Source organism: Salvelinus alpinus, chromosome 37 (assembly GCF_045679555.1).
Source record: "Salvelinus alpinus chromosome 37, SLU_Salpinus.1, whole genome shotgun sequence".
Classification (NCBI taxonomy): domain Eukaryota; kingdom Metazoa; phylum Chordata; class Actinopteri; order Salmoniformes; family Salmonidae; genus Salvelinus; species Salvelinus alpinus.
Window position 1 is genome coordinate 18,613,842 of NC_092122.1, and position 20,016 is coordinate 18,633,857.

At 44.4% G+C, this 20,016-nt stretch overlaps 1 long non-coding RNA gene across 1 annotated transcript; it reads right to left on the reverse strand.

The window, feature by feature from the left end:
- Positions 1-4,515: 4,515 nt before the first annotated feature.
- LOC139565854 (uncharacterized) lies at positions 4,516-6,383 on the reverse strand. The gene is made up of 2 exons (XR_011672987.1): positions 5,889-6,383; positions 4,516-5,709 (listed from the first exon to the last, which is right to left on the reverse strand). It is a non-coding gene; the product is annotated as an uncharacterized lncRNA (long non-coding RNA).
- Between the last annotated feature and the right edge of the window lie 13,633 nt (positions 6,384-20,016).

The window sequence follows — 20,016 nt, forward strand, 5'->3', positions numbered from 1 at the left end:
CACCACCAAAGCACCCCCAGACCATCACATTGCCTCCACCTTGCTTGACAGGTGGAGTCATGCACCACTCCTCCAGCATCTTTTCATTTTTTCTGCATCTCACGAATGTTCTTCTTTGTGATCCGAACACCTCAAACTTAGATTCGTCTGTCCATAACACTTTTTTCCAATCTTCCTCTGTCCAGTGTCTGTGTTCTTTTGCCCATCTTAATCTTTTATTTTTATTGGCCAGTCTGAGATATGGCTTTTTCTTTGCAACTCTGCCTAGAAGGCCAGCATCCCGGAGTCGCCTCTTCACTGTTGACGTTGAGGCTGGTTTTGCGGGTACTATTTAATGAAGCTGCCAGTTGAGGACTTGTGAGGCGTCTGTTTCTCAAACTAGACACTCTAATGTACTTGTCCTCTTGCTCAGTTGTGCACCGGGGCTTCCCACTCATCTTTATATTCTGGTTAGAGCCAGTTTGCGCTGCTCTGTGAAGGGAGTAGTACACAGCATTGTACAAGATCTTCAGTTTATTGGCAATTTGTCACATTCAATAGCCTTCATTTCTCAGAACAAGAATAGACTGACAAGTTTCAGAAGAAAGTCTAAAGAAGGCCAGTTTTATTGCTTCTTTAATCAGAACAACAGTTTTCAGCTGTGCTAACATAATTTAAAAAGGGTTTTCTAATTATCAATTAGGCTTTTAAAATTATAAACTTGGATTAGCTAACACAATGTGCCATTGGAACACAGAAGTGATGGTTGCTGATAATGGGCATCTGTACACCTATGTAGATATTCCATAAAAAAGCTGCCGTTTCCAGCTACAATAGTCATTTACAACATTAACAATGTCTACACTGTATTTCTGATCAATTTGATGTTATTTTAATGGACAAAAAATTTGCTTTTCTTTCAAAAACAAGGACATTTCTAAATGACCCCAAACTTTTGAACAGTAATGTACAGTGGGGAGAACAAGTATTTGATACACTGCCGATTTTGCAGGTTGTCCTACTTACAAAGCATGTAGAGGTCTGTAATTTTTATCATAGGTACACTTCAACTGTGAGAGACGGAATCTAAAACAAAAATCCAGAAAATCACATTGTATGATTTTTAAGTAATTCATTTGCATTTTATTGCATGACATAAGTATTTGATCACCTACCAACCAGTAAGAATTCCGGCTCTCACAGACCTGTTAGTTTTTCTTTAAGAAGCCCTCCTGTTCTCCACTCATTACCTGTATTAACTGCACCTGTTTGAACTCGTTACCTGTATAAAAGACACCTGTCCACACACTCAATCAAACAGACTCCAACCTCTCCACAATGGCCAAGACCAGAGAGCTGTGTAAGGACATCAGGGATAAAATTGTAGACCTGCACAAGGCTGGGATGGGCTACAGGACAATAGGCAAGCAGCTTGGTGAGAAGGCAACAACTGTTGGCGCAATTATTAGAAAATAGAAGAAAATAGAAGAAGTTCAAGATGATGGTCAATCACCCTCGGTCTGGGGCTCCATGCAAGATCTCACCTCGTGGGGCATCAATGATCATGAGGAAGGTGAGGGATCAGCCCAGAACTACACGGCAGGACCTGGTCAATGACCTGAAGAGAGCTGGGACCACAGTCTCAAAGAAAACCATTAGTAACACACTACGCCGTCATGGATTAAAATCCTGCAGCGCACACAAGGTCCCCCTGCTCAAGCAGGCGCATGTCCAGGCCCGTCTGAAGTTTGCCAATGACCATCTGGATGATCCAGAGGAGGAATGGGAGAAGGTCATGTGGTCTGATGATTCAAAAATAGAGCTTTTTGGTCTAAACTCCACTCGCCGTGTTTGGAGGAAGAAGAAGGATGAGTACAACCCCAAGAACACCATCCCAACCGTGAAGCATGGAGGTGGAAACATCATTCTTTGGGGATGCTTTTCTGCAAAGGGGACAGGACGACTGCACCGTATTGAGGGGAGGATGGATGGGGCCATGTATTGCGAGATCTTAGCCAACAACCTCCTTCCCTCAGTAAGAGCATTGATGATGGGTCGTGGCTGGGTCTTCCAGCATGACAACGACCCGAAACACACAGCCAGGGCAACTAAGGAGTGGCTCCGTAAGAAGTATCTCAAGGTCCTGGAGTGGCCTAGCCAGTCTCCAGACCTGAACCCAATAGAAAATCTTTGGAGGGAGCTGAAAGTCCGTATTGCCCAGCGACAGCCCCGAAACCTGAAGGATCTGGAGAAGGTCTGTATGGAGGAGTGGGCCAAAATCCCTGCTGCAGTGTGTGCAAACCTGGTCAAGAACTACAGGAAACGTATGATCTCTGTAATTGCAAACAAAGGATTCTGTACCAAATATTAAGTTCTGCTTTTCTGATGTATCAAATACTTATGTCATGCAATAAAATGCGAATTAATTACTTAAAAATCATACAATGTGATTTTCGGGATTTTTGTTTTAGATTCCGTCTCTCACAGTTGAAGTGTACCTATGATAAAAATTACAGACCTCTACATGCTTTGTAAGTAGGAAAATCGGCAAAATCGGCAGTGTATCAAATACTTGTTCTCCCCACTGTATATATATATATATATATATTTACATGTCATTATTTTAAGAATGTTACTAATAACAACAGATTAAACACATTTTTGCCAAGGGATCTGTGGATTAAGTTTAGAGTACAAGACATGTAGGCCTAATATTATGAATCTACAATTCAGGTTGGTAGCCCTGTCCTGCAGTCAAATGACTACTGGCCTCATGGGTGGAATGTTATTCATATTTTTCATAAATAAACATTTTTTTTTTTTTAACAACTGGTTTTGTTATATTTCAGTCTTCTGTGATGTATATAAAGTGTACTATTGTGTTGCAAACTCTAAATTCAATAGATTTCAACTCTATATCTGACATGGTACAGGTGTCTCCTTTTTTAAAGCCCATAACCATGTGTGTGAGTTGTATACTTTGGATTTCAAAGTAGATTTGTTTAAGACTGCCAAGAAATACTCTGTGACCCTGATTTAGCCCACTGCAGTAAAGGGTTAACCCTGGGCAACATGGGCATGGGAGGCTCACAGGGATATTGGTATCCACAGTACTCCATCAATTATCAATTATTTATTTTGTACATAAATGCACTGCACTTTTTGAATATTTTTTTATTTAACCTTTATTTAAGTTGGCAAGTCAGATAAGAACAAATTCTTATTTACAATGACGGCCTACCCCGGCCAAACCCAGGCGACGCTGGGCTAATTGTGCGCCGCCCAATGGGACTCCCAATCACCGCCGGTTGTGATACAGCCTGGATTCAATCCAGGGTGTCTGTAGTGACGCCTTAAGCACTGAGATGCAATGCCTTAGACCGCTGCGCTACTCGGGAAAAACTGCACAATGTGTGTAGAATTGCAGGATATTAGCTTTAAAGTTGGAAGAACAAAAAATCTCTCTGCCCCATGATAAAATGTGTAGAACTGCAGGAAATTAGCTAGAAAACTGCAAAATGTCCTCTCCGATGCCAGTAGGTGGGCCTTTAAAATGTTCCATCACAAGGCCTGAGACTTGGTTCGTCCAGCCATGTACAACACTGGGGTTGTGTTCTGATTATCAGGGGGGTCCCTTACAAATTTGCTATTACAAAAGGGTTCCACGGCCCAAAAAAGTTTGAGAACCCCTGTAATGCCGCAATGCAGGCTGAACAGATATAAACATTATTTTGTCCCCATGTCAATAGATTTTGTAAACAGCAGGGGAAACACAGAGGTTGATTAGGGAGATAGCAATAATGGACTGGAGCCTGGCATGTAGGACTTACATCATGTGGAACCTAAGTCACAGCCTTGCTGGCACGAACAACATGTTTTTGAGTGGGTGTATGATGGGGTGTTATTCTATGTATGTTGTGTCAATTGATTGTATGTATTTATGGGGAATCGGCAGCACTCTTTAATTGTCCAAGTCAAATTTCCCCTCTGGGACAATGAAGTATATCAAATCAAATTATATGCAAGATGAGAGAGCAACTTACATCTTAGATGCAAGGGCATAGTACAACATGTTGTGGATAGTAGCACATGTGGCTAATAGCCTGGCATAGAAGCATCGCATTTCAGTCAACAGTAGCATTGTATAATAGCCCCAGTGGCTAAAAAGACCAACCTAAAGACTATAGTGATTCTGAATGATGTAAAGGCCTACATCATTACAGAAGTTGGTCGATATGAAAATGATACATAAACTTTCATTGAACATTGAGAATAGTTAGACATCTACTTTGTCATGTTTTCTCATAATGTAGCATTTTCATTTTATTTTATTCTGTTTCCTGTGTGATCTGTGATGGAAAACACCTGTAGCCTATACTATACCCTATCTGATGCTGTGTGATCAGTGAAGCAGGTTACTCATGTTACTGTATATTTGAAAGCAAAGCTATGTAAGGATATGGCATCCGGCTTGGTTTCTCCTGCATCCTCATTCATTCATACAAAAAAAAGGGAGTGGTCAAAAGACAAGCAATCGTGTCTATTCATTTAATTGACAATAGCCTATAAAAGTGTTTATTCTTTACAACTTTTTTTATGACACAATATTACAATGCATGATGAACAGTCAATTAGTGCATAATGTAGCCCTTTTTCCTTTACCCTTCATGTGATCTTCAATATACAACAAATAGCCTACAAGATATAGGCAATACCATGTATACAGATGAGTACATTTTTGTCATTTAGCAGACGCTCCCATCCAGAGCGATTTAGCGTTTGCTAAATTAAGTAACTTGCTCAAGGGCACAGACAGATTTTCCCCCCTAGTTAGCTCGGGGATTCAAACCTGCGATCTTTCAGTTACTGCCCCAACGCTCTACCTGCTGCCCTACCAAGTATTAGTATAGTATAGAGTGGATAGAACTACATAGTAATAGCTGTCAATATGACCTCGTACTTTAGTAATAGCCTACTATAAACATCAACTAGGGTGTTCTTCAAACGTGCAAAACAAGTTAAACAACTCATCAAACCCGTAGTGACCTGTGTAAATCAAATCCCACGGCGCACAGACGTCCGTTCAACGTCTAGTTCTGAATTGCACAGTTCAACAAAAAATATCACCATGTCATTGGATTCAAGTTAAAAAAGAGAGAGTGCCCATACGTTGATGACGTTGCTGAAATCCAACGTCATCACATAGATTTTTCGGGGGTTGAAATGACGTGGAAACAGCGTTGATTCAACCAGTTTTTGCCCAGTGGGAGTGGTCATTTCAACCAGTTTTTGCCAAGTGGGAGTGGAACACCAACCAGTGAAAGTGAAAGCGAACCATGATGAAAGGCTCAGTAATATTTTGTAAAAAATCTGTGTACACATTTTACAGTGCAAGCAGTAATTGACAAACGAAAACATAACATAAGCCAAGCCTGTTCGTGTTAATTCTACTCCACATGATGTCCTCATCATGGTCCAATGCGTTTGGTACTCCCTGAACCTCTCGAATGGGTTGAAGACATCCGTATGTCAGTACTGCTGTCCAACTGTACATTTTCTGCAGGTTCCGCGTCTTGGACATACATGAGACCCCCAATTGAATCCACCATTCCCATCAGCGCGGCGAGGACAGTGAACGCTGTCCCGATCAAAAACATCTTCAAGACGTCTGTCATCATAGCTTCTCCAGTGAAATGGACGTGGTCTTGGGTTGGACAACCGCAGCGTCACCTTCACAAACAGACATACTATTAATTACATGTGTTTTGTTGTTTGTACTCTTTTCCATGTATTTTCCAAAACGTATACTAAATTACTATTACATAACCGGAAACGCAACCACACATTAACCGCGTGGTGGGAAAGTAGACTACCAAAAGGAACGCTGACAGAAACTGTTAAGTACTTACAATATGCCTGCCGATTTTAAACTTCAACTTGTGCTGAGTAGTTTAACTCCTGATCCAAGGTTGGCGTGGAAGACAGACTTTCCTTGCTAATGATGACACAGGCTTTAGATATTCCTCAAGTTTTCTTTACAACAGTAGAGGTAAATACGTTACTCTCCTCTTGATATCAGACGGCAATGTCAATGTCATGATGCATCGCAGCGCTCTCTTGCTTCAAAGCTTGTGTGTAATGACATCATCAAATAGATGGGAATTTCCAATTCTTGATACATAGGCCTGCAAATTATTTAATTTTAGTCTCTTTCACAGAAGATAACTCACGCAAGATGGCAGAAAAAGGCTACTGAAGTCTGATTGGACTTGGTTGGACTACTTGCCTGTGTGATGAGACAAGTGCTCTACATATTTTATATTTTGCCTATTCCCATCCCACCAAGAAATAAAATGATATAGCAGTTAAGAATGTAACCACCCTAGACTCTTTAGTTGTTTGACAATCCACTCAATAAGTAGCTCCGGGAAGTTAGGAGTTGTTGCACAATGCTTTCTTTCCCACAGTTCTGACACATTTAGCTTTAGGCTACTTTCTGTGTGCGTCAAAGAGAGTGATTACACATACATTAATATGTAATACTCTGTGGTTTGCTTTTACAGTACTATTGACATACACCCACACCCTCCTCTACCCCTTGAGTAACCTTTCGGCTTTCATATATAATCAGACAGATGTACACTGAAAAGGGGACTTCCACATTCGGCTGGTGATTTGGGTACTAGTTTCGCCCAGCAAATTTCACAATTTAAGCTTCAGCTTTCTGTAGAATCAAACAACCAATGAGTATTGTTGTAGGCCTGTCTCTTGCTATTTGCGGTCAGTCAGTCATACACTCTCATGTTTCTCCAAGGACTTGACATTGACCACAGGGAGCAAATGGACGGAAATTCACTGAGCTGCTAAAGGCACTCTGGGTAAAAGTTAACCAAGGATGGGACTTACTGGTTAAATAAAGGTTAAATAAACAAATCATATTCTGAATAATAGCATATAAATTATATGACTTGGCTTTTTTAAGGTCCCCCTTCAGGTCCATTTTTAAATGGGTCACATTGTTTTGTTTCTGGTCACGCCCACTGGGCAAAAACTGGTTGAATCAACGTTGTTTCCATGTAATTTAAACAACAAAACATTTAAATCGCTGATGTTGAATCAACATGGAAAACTGATTGGATTTGCAAAAAGTAATCAAAATAAAATAAGTTTTCCCTTTTTTCAACCTGTCCAATGACATGGTGACATTTTTAGTTCAAGTTGAATTCACGTTAGTTGACAACTCAACCAAATGTAAATAAAAACTAGACGTTGAAATGACATGCCCCTAGAGTGCCCCTGTCTATCCGTAAAAAATGAATACAAATTGTGCTGTCTGGTTTGCTTAATATAAGGAATTAGACTTTAGACTTTTAAGTAGTATTTTACTGGGTTACTTAATTTTTTACTTGAGTCATTTCCTATTAAGGTATCTTTACTTTTATTCAAGTATGACAATTGGGTACTTTTTCCACCAGACATAATATAGAACCCTACAAACTAAAACTAGTAACTGTATTAGTAGGCCTAACGGTATTTTCTATAGGATAGCTCTCCAAAGATGAGTCACATCATATTTAATATTCTTGAAGCTAACAAGGACCTGCCTAAATGACTATCGACATGTAGCACTCACGTCTGTAGCCATGAAGTGCTTTGAAAGGCTGGTCATGGCTCACATCAACACCATTATCCCAGAAACCCTAGACCCACTCCAATTTGCATACCGCCCTAACAAATTCACAGATGATGCAATCTCTATTGCACTCCACACTACCATTTCCCACCTGGACAAAAGGAACACCTATGTGAGAATGCTATTCATTGACTACTGCTCAACGTTCAACACCATAGTGCCCTTTCACCTTTATTTAACCAGGTAGGCAAGTTGAGAACAAGTTCTCATTTACAATTGCGACCTGGCCAAGATAAAGCAAAGCAGTTCGACACATACAACAACACAGAGTTACACATGGAGTAAAACAAACATACAGTCAATAATACAGTAGAAAAAATAAGTATATACAATGTGAGCAAATGAGGTGAGATAAGGGAGGTAAAGGCAAAAAAAATCAAATGTAAAGGCCATGGTGGCGAAGTAAATACAATATAGCAAGTAAAACACTGGAATGGTAGATCTGCAGTGGAAGAATGTGAAAAGAAAGATATAAATAATGGGGTGCAAAGGAGCTAAATAAATAAATAAATAAATACAGTAGGGGGAGAGGTAGTTGTTTGGGCTAAATTATAGATGGGCTATGTACAGGTGCAGTAATCTGTGAGCTGCTCTGACAGCTGGTGCTTAAAGCTAGTGAGGGAGATAAGTGTTTCCAGTTTCAGAGATTTTTGTAGTTCATTCCAGTCATTGGCAGCAGAGAACTGGAAGGCGAGGCGGCCAAAGGAAGAATTGGTTTTGGGGGTGACAAGAGAGATATACCTGCTGGAGCGCGTGCTACAGGTGGGCGCTGCTATGGTGACCAGCGACCTGAGATAAGGGGGGACTTTACCTAGCAGGGTCTTGTAGATGACCTGGAGCCAGTGGGTTTGGTGACGAGTATGAAGCGAGGGCCAGCCAACGAGAGCGTACAGGTCGCAGTGGTGGGTAGTATATGGGGCTTTGGTGACAAAACGGATGGCACTGTGATAGACTGCATCCAATTTATTGAGTAAGGTATTGGAGGCTATTTTGTAAATGACATCGCCGAAGTCGACGATCGGTAGGATGGTCAGTTTTACGAGGGTATGTTTGGCAGCAGGAGTGAAGGATGCTTTGTTGCGAAATAGGAAGCCAATTCTAGAATTAACTTTGGATTGGAGATGTTTGATGTGAGTCTGGAAGGAGAGTTTACAGTCTAACCAGACACCTAGGTATTTGTAGTTGTCCACATATTCTAAGTCAGAACCGTCCAGAGTAGTGATGTTGGACGGGCGGGCAGGTGCAGGCAGCGATCGGTTGAAGAGCATGCATTTAGTTTTACTTGTATTTAAGAGCAGTTGGAGTCCACGGAAGGAGACTGTCTGATTTGTAGGGGTCCAGATTTTGCAGCTCTTTCAGAACATCAGCTGACTGGATTTGGGAGAAGGAGAAATGGGGAAGGCTTGGGCGAGTTGCTGTGGGGGGTGCAGTGCTGTTGACCGGGGTAGGGGTAGCCAGGTGGAAAGCATGGCCCGCCGTAGAAAAATGCTTATTGAAATTCTCAATTATAGTGGATTTATCGGTGCTGACAGTGTTTCCTGTCCTCAGTGCTGTGGGCAGCTGGGCGGAGGTGTTCTTATTCTCCATGGACTTTACAGTGTGCCATAACTTTTTTGAGTTTGTGTTGCAGGAAGCAAATTTCTGCTTGAAAAAGCTAGCCTTGGCTTTTCTAACTGCCTGTGTATATTGGTTTCTAGCTTCCCTGAAAAGTTGCATATCACGGGGGCTGTTCGATGCTAATGCAAAACGCCATAGGATGTTTTTGTCTTGGTTAAGGGCAGTCAGGTCTGGAGAGAACCAAGGGCTATATCTGTTCCTGGTTCTAAATTTCTTGAATGGGGCATGCTTATTTAAGATGGTGAGGAAGGCATAAAAAATAAAAAAACAGGCATCCTCTACTGACGGGATGAGATCAATATCCTTCCAGGATACCCCGGCCAGGTCGATTAGAAAGGCCTGCTCGCTGAAGTGTTTCAGGGAGCGTTTGACAGTGATGAGTGGAGGTCGTTTGACCGCTGACCCATTACGGATGCAGGCAATGAGGCAGTGATCGCTGAGATCTTGGTTGAAAACAGCAGAGGTGTATTTAGAGGGCAAGTTGGTTAGGATGATATCTATGAGGGTGCCCGTGTTTACGGCTTTGGGGTGGTACCTGGTAGGTTCATTGATAATTTGTGTGAGATTGAGGGCATCAAGCTTAGATTGTAGGATGGCTGGGGTGTTAAGCATGTTCCAGTTTAGGTCGCCTAGCAGCACGAGCTCTGAAGATAGATGGGGGGCAATCAGTTCACATATGGTGTCCAGAGCACAGCTGGGGGCAGAGGGTGGTCTATAGCAGGCGGCAACGGTGAGAGACTTGTTTTTAGAGAGGTGGATTTTTAAAAGTAGAAGTTCAAATTGCTTGGGTACAGACCTGGATAGTAGGACAGAACTCTGCAGGCTATCTTTGCAGTAGATTGCAACACCGCCCCCTTTGGCCAAAATGTTGTAGTTAGGAATGGAGATTTCAGAATTTTTGGTGGTCTTCCTAAGCCAGGATTCAGACACGGCTAGAACATCCGGGTTGGCAGTGTGTGCTAAAGCAGTGAATAAAACAAACTTAGGGAGGAGGCTTCTAATGTTAACATGCATGAAACCAAGGCTATTACGGTTACAGAAGTCATCAAAAGAGAGCGCCTGGGGAATAGGAGTGGAGCTAGGCACTGCAGGGCCTGGATTCACCTCTACATCACCAGAGGAACAGAGGAGGAGTAGGATAAGGGTACGGCTAAAAGCTATGCGAATTGGTCGTCTAGAATGTCCTGAACAGAGAGCAAAAGGAGGTTTCTGGGGGCGATAAAATAGCTTCAAGGTATAATGTACAGACAAAGGTATGGTAGGATGTGAATACAGTGGAGGTAAACCTAGGTATTGAGTGATGATGAGAGAGATATTGTCTCTAGAAACATCATTGAAACCAGGTGATGTCATCGCATGTGTGGGTGGTGGAACTGAAAGGTTGGATAAGGTATAATGAGCAGGGCTAGAGGCTCTACAGTGAAATAAGCCAATAAACACTAACCAGAACAGCAATGGACAAGGCATATTGACATTAAGGAGAGGCATGCTTAGTCGAGTGATCATAAGGGTCCAGTGAGTAGTGAGGTTGGTTGGGGTAACGGCGATTCAGACAGCTAGCTGAGCCATCGGTAGCAAGCTAGCATAGGATGGAAGTCTGATTTTAGCCACCTCATGCGTTTCCGACAGTAGATTAGTGGGGTTCCGTGTGGTAGAGTGGATCAATCCAATTGGCAAAATAGATATAGTTATAGTGACCCAAGAAAAATTGTCCGATAGATAGACCTATTCAGATAGCAGCCGATAAGACAGCTAACGATTAGCGGGCCGCAGATGGGCGTTCAGGTAACGTCGCGACGGAGGGGCCAGTTTGGATAACTCCCTCGGGCAGATAATGTCGGTAGTCCAGTCGTGAAGGCCCGGTGGGGCTCCGCATCGGCAGTAAAATGGGTCCGGATAGGTGATTGTAGCCCAGGAGTGGCTGATGGAACTTTTCAGCTGGCTAGCTCTGGAATAATTGATGTGTGCTCCGGGATCGACGTAAGCCAATAGTCACACGGATAGCAGCTAGCTAGCTGCGAGATCCAGGTGTAAATGTCCAGAGCTTGCGGTTGAAATCCGGGGATATGGAGAGAAAAATAGGTCCGGTATGTTCTGGTCTGAGTCGCGTTGTACAAAACTGGCGATAGCTTTTCGAGCTAAAGGATAGCTGATGACCACAAACCGTGGTTAGCTGAATACTAACGTTAGCCAGTAAACTGGCTAGCTTCTGGCTAGCTTCTGGTTAGCTTCTGGCTAGCTTCTGGCTAACTTCTGGTTAGCTTCTGGCTAGCTTCTGGTTAGCTTCTGGCTAGCTTCTGGCTAGCTTCTTTTGTGGATTTCAGATTTGAGGTAAATAATACTTTTTAAAAAAAAATTGGTGAGGCGGGTTGCAGGAGAGTGTTTTGAAGTTGAGTTTTTGGAAAAGAAAATATATAAAAGATATGCAAAGAAAGATGTAAATATATATATACACGGGACACGACAAGACGAGGACAGAGGACGCCTGACTGCTATGCCATCTTGGGACGACAATCAATAAGCTAAGAACCCTGGGACTAAACACCTCACTCTGCAACTGGATCCTGGACTGCCTGATGGGCCGCCCCCAGGTGGTAAGGGTAGGTAACAACACATCCGCCAAGCTGAACCTCAACACAGGGGCCCCTCAAGGGTGCGTGCTCAGTCCCCTCCTGTACTCCCTGTTCACTCATGACTGCACGGCCAGGCACGACTTCAACACCAGCATTAAGTTTGCCGATGACACAACAGTGGTAGGCCTGATCACCGACAACGACGAGACAGCCTATAGGGAGGAGGTCAGAGACCTGGCCGTGTGGTGCAAGGACAACAACCTCTACCTCAACGTGATCAAGACAAAGGAGATGATTGTGGACTACAGGAAAAAGAGGACCGAGCAAGCCCCCGTTCTCAACGACGGGGCTGTAGTAGAGCAGGTTGAGAGCTTCAAGTTCCTTGGCGTCCACATCACCAACAAACTAACATGGTCCAAGCACACCAAGACAGTCGTGAAGAGGGCACGACAAAACCTATTCCCCCTCAGGAGACTGAAAAGATTTGGCATGGGTCCTCAGATCCTCAAAAGGTTCTACAGAGGCACCATTGAGAGCATCCTGACTGGTTGCATCACTGCCTGCTATGGCAACTGCTCAGCCTCCGACCGCAAGGCACTACAGAGTGTAGTGCGTACAGCCCAGTACATCACTGAGGCAAAGCTTCAAGTCTAGGTCCACATCCAATGGTGATGTGGCGCCAAGTCTAGGTCCAAGATGCTTCTAAACAGCTTCAACCCCCAAGCCGTAAGACTCCTGAACATCTAATCAAATGGCCACCCAGACTATTTGCATTGCCCCCCCCCCTCCCTCTTTTACACCTCTGCTACTATCTGTTGTTATAATCTATGCATAGTCACTTTAATAAATCTACCTACATGTACATATTACCTCAACTAACCGGTGCCCCCGCACATTGACTCTGTACAGGTACCCCCCTGTATATAGTCTCGCTATTGTTATTTTACTGCTGCTCTTTAATTACTTGTTAATTAAATTATTTCTTATTCTTATTCATATTTTTTTCTTTAAACTGCATTGTTGGTTAGGGGCTCGTAAGTAAGCATTTCACTGTAAGGTCTACACCTGTTGTATTCGGGGCGCAAGTAACAAATAAAATTTGATTTGATTTGACTAGGGAATGCCCAGACAAATGATTAGTAGCTTGTCCTCAGAAGGAATGTATGGAGGAAATCACAGGGGATATTGCATTAAAAGTCCATGACCACTAGATGGCGATGATTAACAGTAGAACACCAGGGCAGCAACCTGGGCCCGTTTTATAAGCGTCTCAGTGTATTAGGGAAAGGGGAATACCTAGTCAGCTGTACAACTGAACACATTCAACCGAAGTGTGTCTTCTGCATTAAACCTTTCTGAATGAGAGAGGTGTATTTAACAATGCCTCAGAGTAGGAATCAGGATCAGGTATCACTTTTGTCTTTCAGATCACAATGGATCAAATGATCAGGGACAGGGGTAGAGGACCTGCTCCTAGATCCGCACTCCAACTCTGAGACTCTTCATGAATACTGGCACAGGGGTGTCAAAGTCATTTCACTCAGATTACTATATTTCTGTTCCAGCTAATGCCAGCAGGGAAATATAGATGCGCATTGCGGGTAAAACGATGACAACCTAATGGCTGTGCTGTACAAAATAACCCACTGTAACACAATATACATTAAAGCAGTAACTCAACGAAAAATAAAATCGCCAACAACACATTTTAAATACTGTATTCAACGAGGCTATATTGCAGGGGAGGTTGGTGGGAGGAACGGGCTGGAATGGAATAAATGGAATAGAGTCAAACATGTGGTTTCCATATATTTGATGTTTTTGATACTGTTCCATTTATTCTATTCCAGCTATTACAATGAGCCCATCCTCCTATATCTCCTCCCACCAGCCTCCTCTGGTTGAGAGCTGATGGCCACAAGATGGTGGGCCATATTCAATGCCCTACATTAGACTATTCATGGTCAAAGCCGGCAAACATGAGGATCAAGCAGTGAATGTTTGGACAAAATGTTTGCGTCTAATGGCGATCCAGCGTACCAGTACTTGCATTGAGTTTAAAATTGCAGGGCTGCACATCTGCGTACTTTTCGCAACGTCGTTTTGCATCTTGCATTGCATGCATATGTAACTTAGGCTTTGAAAGATGTGAATGCCAACAGATAGGATTATGTCTAGAATAAAAAAGAATAAAGTGAATTTGGCAAAGTAGCCTAGTGTAAAGTAGCCTAGGGAGTATTCTGTGAAAAGAGAGCACTGTTCTATCAAAGTGGCTAAATGTGACATGAGTTAGGCAGGGGGACTCTATATTCAGGTCATCTGGTGGAGGATGTCCTCAGTCTACACACACACACACACACACACACACACACACACACACACACACACACACACACACACACACACACACACACACACACACACACACACACACACACACACACAGCTCAATGTTCTGCTCAATGAGTGTCCACACAAAGACTGGTCTCATACATTGAGTATACAAAACATTAAGAACACTCGCTCTTTCCATGACATAGACTGACTAGGTGAATTCAGGTGAAAGCTATGATCCCTTATTGATGTCACTATACTACTTCAATCAGTGTAGATGAACGGGAGAAGACAGGTCAAATAAAAAAATTTAAGCCTTGAGAAAATTGAGACATTGATTGTGTATGTGTGCCATTCAGAGGGTGAAAGGGCAAGACAAAATATTAAAGTGCCTTTGATTGGGGTTTAGTAGTAGGTGCCAGGTGCACCGGTTTGTGTCAAGAACTGCAATGCTGCTGAGTTTTTCACACTCAACAGTTTCCTCTGTGTATCAAGAATGGTCCACTACCCAAAGGACCTCCAACCAACTTGACACAACTGTGGGAAGTATTGGAGTCAACATGGGTCAGCATCCCTGTGGAACGCTTTTGACACCTTGTAGAGTCCATGCCTCGATGAATTGAGTCTGTTCTGAGGACAAAAGGGGATGGTGCAACTCAATATTAGGAAGGTGTTCTTAATGTTTTGTATACTCAGTGTAGAGTGGACGTAACAGTAAATGTAAATCCGGGGCACTCAAATTAGTATGATATGTTACGTTTGGTGTGGTTACATAAGACAGAAGGTTAATAACCTTTTACTGCAGTGGGCTAAATTAGGGTTGCACACAGTGACACACACTTTGAAACCAAAGTATACACCTCGCACACATGGTTATGGGCTTAAGAAAAAGAAGACACCTGTACCATGTACCATGTCAGATATAGAGTTGACATTTTGAGTTTGCATCCCAGTATTACACTTTATTTACATCACCGTCACGTCTATTCCCGCTAATCCCCTCTGGTATCAATCATTTTAACATCCGGCGCCGACACGAGATGGCCGCCTCGCTTCGCGTTCCTTGGAAAATATGCAGTATTTTGTTTTTTTATGTGTTATTTCTTACATCGGTACCCCAGGTAATCTTAGGTTTCATTACATACAGTCGGGAGGAACTACTGAATATACGATTAACGTCAACTCATCATCGTTCCTACCAGGAATATGACTTTCCCGAAACGGATCCAGTGTTTTGCCTTCCACCCAATACAATGGATCTGATCCCAGCCGGCGACCCTGTGCGACGCCGTAAAAGGGGCAAACGAGGCGGTCTCCTGGTCAGGCTTCGGAGACGGGCACATCGCGCTCCACTCCCTAGCATACTACTCGCCAATGTCCAGTCTCTTGACAATAAGGTTGATGAAATCCGAGCACGGGTAGCATTCCAGAGAGACATCAGGGATTGCAACGTGCTCTGCTTCACGGAAACATGGCTAACTCAAGAGACGCTAACGGAGTCGGTGCAGCCAGCTGGTTTCTTCATGCATCGCGCCGACAGAAACAAACATCTTTCTGGTAAGAAGAGGGGCGGGGGGGTATGCCTTATGATTAACGAGACGTGGTGTGATCATCATAACAACACACAGGAACTCAAGTCATTCTGTTCACCTGATCTAGAACTCCTCACAATCAAATGTCGACCGCATTATCTACCAAGGGAATTCTCTTCGATCATAATCACAGCCGTATATATTCCCCCCCAAGCAGACACATCGATGGCCCTGAACGAACTTTATCTGACTCTTTGTAAACTGGAAACCACACACCCTGAGGCTGCATTCATCGTAGCTGGGGATTTTAACAAGGCTAATCTAAAAACAAAACTCCCTAAATTCTATCAGCATATCGATTGTGCTACCAGGGCTGGAAAAACCCTAGATCATTGTTATACTAATTTCCGCGACGCATATAAGGCCCTCCCCCGCCCCCCTTTCGGAAAAGCTGACCACGACTCCATTTTGTTGATTCCAGCCTACAAACAGAAACTAAAACAACAAGCTCCCGCGCTCAGGTCTGTTCAACGCTGGTCCGACCAATCTGATTCCACGCTTCAAGACTGCTTCGATCACGCGGATTGGAATATGTTCCGCATTGCGTCCAACAACAATATTGACGAATATGCTGATTCGGTGAGCGAGTTCATTAGGAAGTGCATTGACGATGTCGTACCCACAGCAACGATTAAAACATTCCCAAACCAGAAACCGTGGATTGACGGCAGCATTCGCGTGAAACTGAAAGCGCGAACCACTGCTTTTAACCAGGGCAAGGTGACCGGAAGCATGACCGAATACAAACAGTGTAGCTATTCTCTCCGCAAGGCAATCAAACAGGCTAAGTCCCAGTACAGAGACAAAATCGAGTCGCAATTCAACAGCTCAGACACAAGAGGTATGTGGCAGGGTCTACAGTCAATCACGGATTACAAAAAGAAAACCAGCCCCGTCGCGGACCAGGATGTCTTGCTCCCAGACAGGCTAAACAACTTTTTTGCCCGCTTTGAGGACAATACAGTGCCACTGACACGGCCCCCTACCAAAACCTGCGGGCTCTCCTTCACTGCAGCCGAGGTGAGTAAAACATTTAAACGTGTTAACCCTCGCAAGGCTGCAGGCCCAGACGGCATTCCCAGCCGCGTCCTCAGAGCATGCGCAGACCAGCTGGCTGGTGTGTTTACGGACATATTCAATCAATCTTTATCCCAGTCTGCTGTTCCCACATGCTTCAAGAGGGCCACTATTGTTCCTGTTCCCAAGAAAGCTAAGGTAACTGAGCTAAACGACTACCGCCCCGTAGCACTCACTTCCGTCATCATGAAGTGCTTTGAGAGACTAGTCAAGGACCATATCACCTCCACCCTACCGGACACCCTAGACCCACTCCAATTTGCTTACCGACCCAATAGGTCCACAGACGACGCAATCGCAACCACACTGCACACTGCCCTAACCCATCTGGACAAGAGGAATACCCATGTGAGAATGCTGTTCATCGATTACAGCTCAGCATTTAACACCATAGTACCCTCCAAACTCGTCATCAAGCTCGAGACCCTGGGTCTCGACCCCGCCCTGTGCAACTGGGTCCTGGACTTCCTGACGGGCCGCCCCCAGGTGGTGAGGGTAGGTAACAACATCTCCAACCCGCTGATCCTCAACACTGGGGCCCCACAAGGGTGCGTTCTGAGCCCTCTCCTGTACTCCCTGTTCACCCACGACTGCGTGGCCATGCACGCCTCCAACTCAATCATCAAGTTTGCGGATGACACTACAGTGGTAGGCTTGATTACCAACAACGACGAGACGGCCTACAGGGAGGAGGTGAGGGCCCTCGGAGTGTGGTGTCAGGAAAATAACCTCACACTCAACGTCAACAAAACAAAGGAGATGATTGTGGACTTCAGGAAACAGCAGAGGGAGCACCCCCCTATCCACATCGACGGGTCAGTAGTGGAGAAGGTGGAAAGTTTTAAGTTCCTCGGTGTACACATCACGGACAAACTGAATTGGTCCACCCACACAGACAGCGTCGTGAAGAAGGCGCAGCAGCGCCTCTTCAACCTCAGGAGGCTGAAGAAATTCGGCTTGTCACCAAAAGCACTCACAAACTTCTACAGATGCACAATCGAGAGCATCCTGTCGGGCTGTATCACCGCCTGGTACGGCAACTGCTCCGCCCACAACCGTAAGGCTCTCCAGAGGGTAGTGAGGTCTGCAGAACGCATCACCGGGGGCAAACTACCTGCCCTCCAGGACACCTACACCACCCGATGTCACAGGAAGGCCATAAAGATCATCAAGGACAACAACCACCCAAGCCACTGCCTGTTCACCCCGCTATCATCCAGAAGGCGAGGTCAGTACAGGTGCATCAAAGCAGGGACCGAGAGACTGAAAAACAGCTTCTATCTCAAGGCCATCAGACTGTTAAACAGCCACCACTAACATTTAGCGGCCGCTGCCAACATACTGACTCAACTCCAGCCACTTTAAAAATGGGAATTGATGGAAACTATGTAAAAATGTACCACTAGCCACTTTAAACAATGCCACTTAATATAATGTTTACATACCCTACATTACCCATCTCATATGTATATACTGTACTCTATATCATCTACTGCATCTTGCCATCTTTATGTAATACATGTACCACTAGCCACTTTAAACTATGCCACTTTATGTTTACATACCCTACAGTACTCATCTCATATGTATATACCGTACTCTATACCATCTACTGCATCTTGCCTATGCCGTTCTGCACCACCACTCATTCATATATCTTTATGTACATATTCTTTATCCCTTTACACTTGTGTGTGTATAAGGTAGTAGTTGTGGAATTGTTAGGTTAGATTACTTGTTGGTTATTACTGCATTGTCGGAACTAGAAGCACAAGCATTTCGCTACACTCGCATTAACATCTGCTAACCATGTGTATGTGACTAATAAAATTTGATTTGATTTGATTTGGTGTTCGACGTCGCTGGTTTACTAACTACCGGTCCTGGCAACCATCATTACGTGCACCTGCGCTTCATCATGAGGCACACCTGGACTCCATTACCTCACTTATTACCTCCCCTTTATCTGGCACTACATTAGGTTCTCTCCCCAGGCAGTATTGTTTCTGTGTTTCATGTCAATACACTATTCCTGTGTTGTATCGTTCTTTGTTATATTAAACTTACCACCTGCTTCTCGACTCCCAGCGTCTGTTTCTACAGCATTAGTGGATTCCGGAACTTTACTGACCAGACTCTTGCCTCCTCTCTTAACATCACCTCATACCTGCTCTCCTCTCCTTTCCATGTTCAAGCCCTCGATAATCGTCCATTAGGTCCCGGGACCATCACACCAATCACCGACCCACTCACCCTCACCGTGGTCCATCCGTCAGGAGAACATTCCCTCCATCACCAGTGCACCAGCTCACAAGATCATCCTCGGCCTCCCTTGGCTTCAAAGCCATAAACCCACCATCTGATGGTCGGGGATGAAAATCATGGACTGGGCACCCGAATGCCGGAGGGCCTGCATTCCCATCCCCTTTGGTTCCACGTCGGTTGAGAGTCCTGTGGTTGCCCTTCAGCCCAACATCCCAAAGGTATACCAGGACCTGGGGAAGGTATTTTCCAAAACTTGCGCCACCTGTCTCCCTCCTCATCGCCCCTGGGACTTTGCCATTGACCTGCTTGCAGGCTCTGCGCCCCCACCCAGACACATCTACCCTCTGTCGGTGGTTGAAACCAAGGCCATGGAGGAGAACATCCATGAGGCGCTCCAACAAAGTTTCATCCACACCTTCTGCAGGCTTCTTCTTCATGGCCAAGAAGGATGGAGGGTTACGCCCGTGTATTGATTACAAGAGGACTCAATGACATCACCACCAAGTACCGTTACCCTCTCCCATTGGTGCCATCGAACAGCTCCGTGTGGCCCGGTTCTTTACCAAAGTGAACCTGCGGAGTGCATACAATCTCATCCGCATCCGGGAGGGAGATGAATGGAAGACAGCTTTTAGCACGATGTCTGGTCACTACGAGTACTTGGTGATGCCATTTGGCTTAGCCAATGCTCTGTCAGTGTTCCAGGCATTCATCAATGATGTGTTCCGGGATATACTCGGAAGCCAGGTGGTTGTGTATATCGACGACATCCTGGCTACCTTGGAGGATCACATCTCTCACGTCCGAGTAGTCCTGGAACGCCTCCTGGCTAACCAACTGTTTGTCAAGGCTGAGAAGTACCAGTTTCATCAGGAGGCTGTCTCCT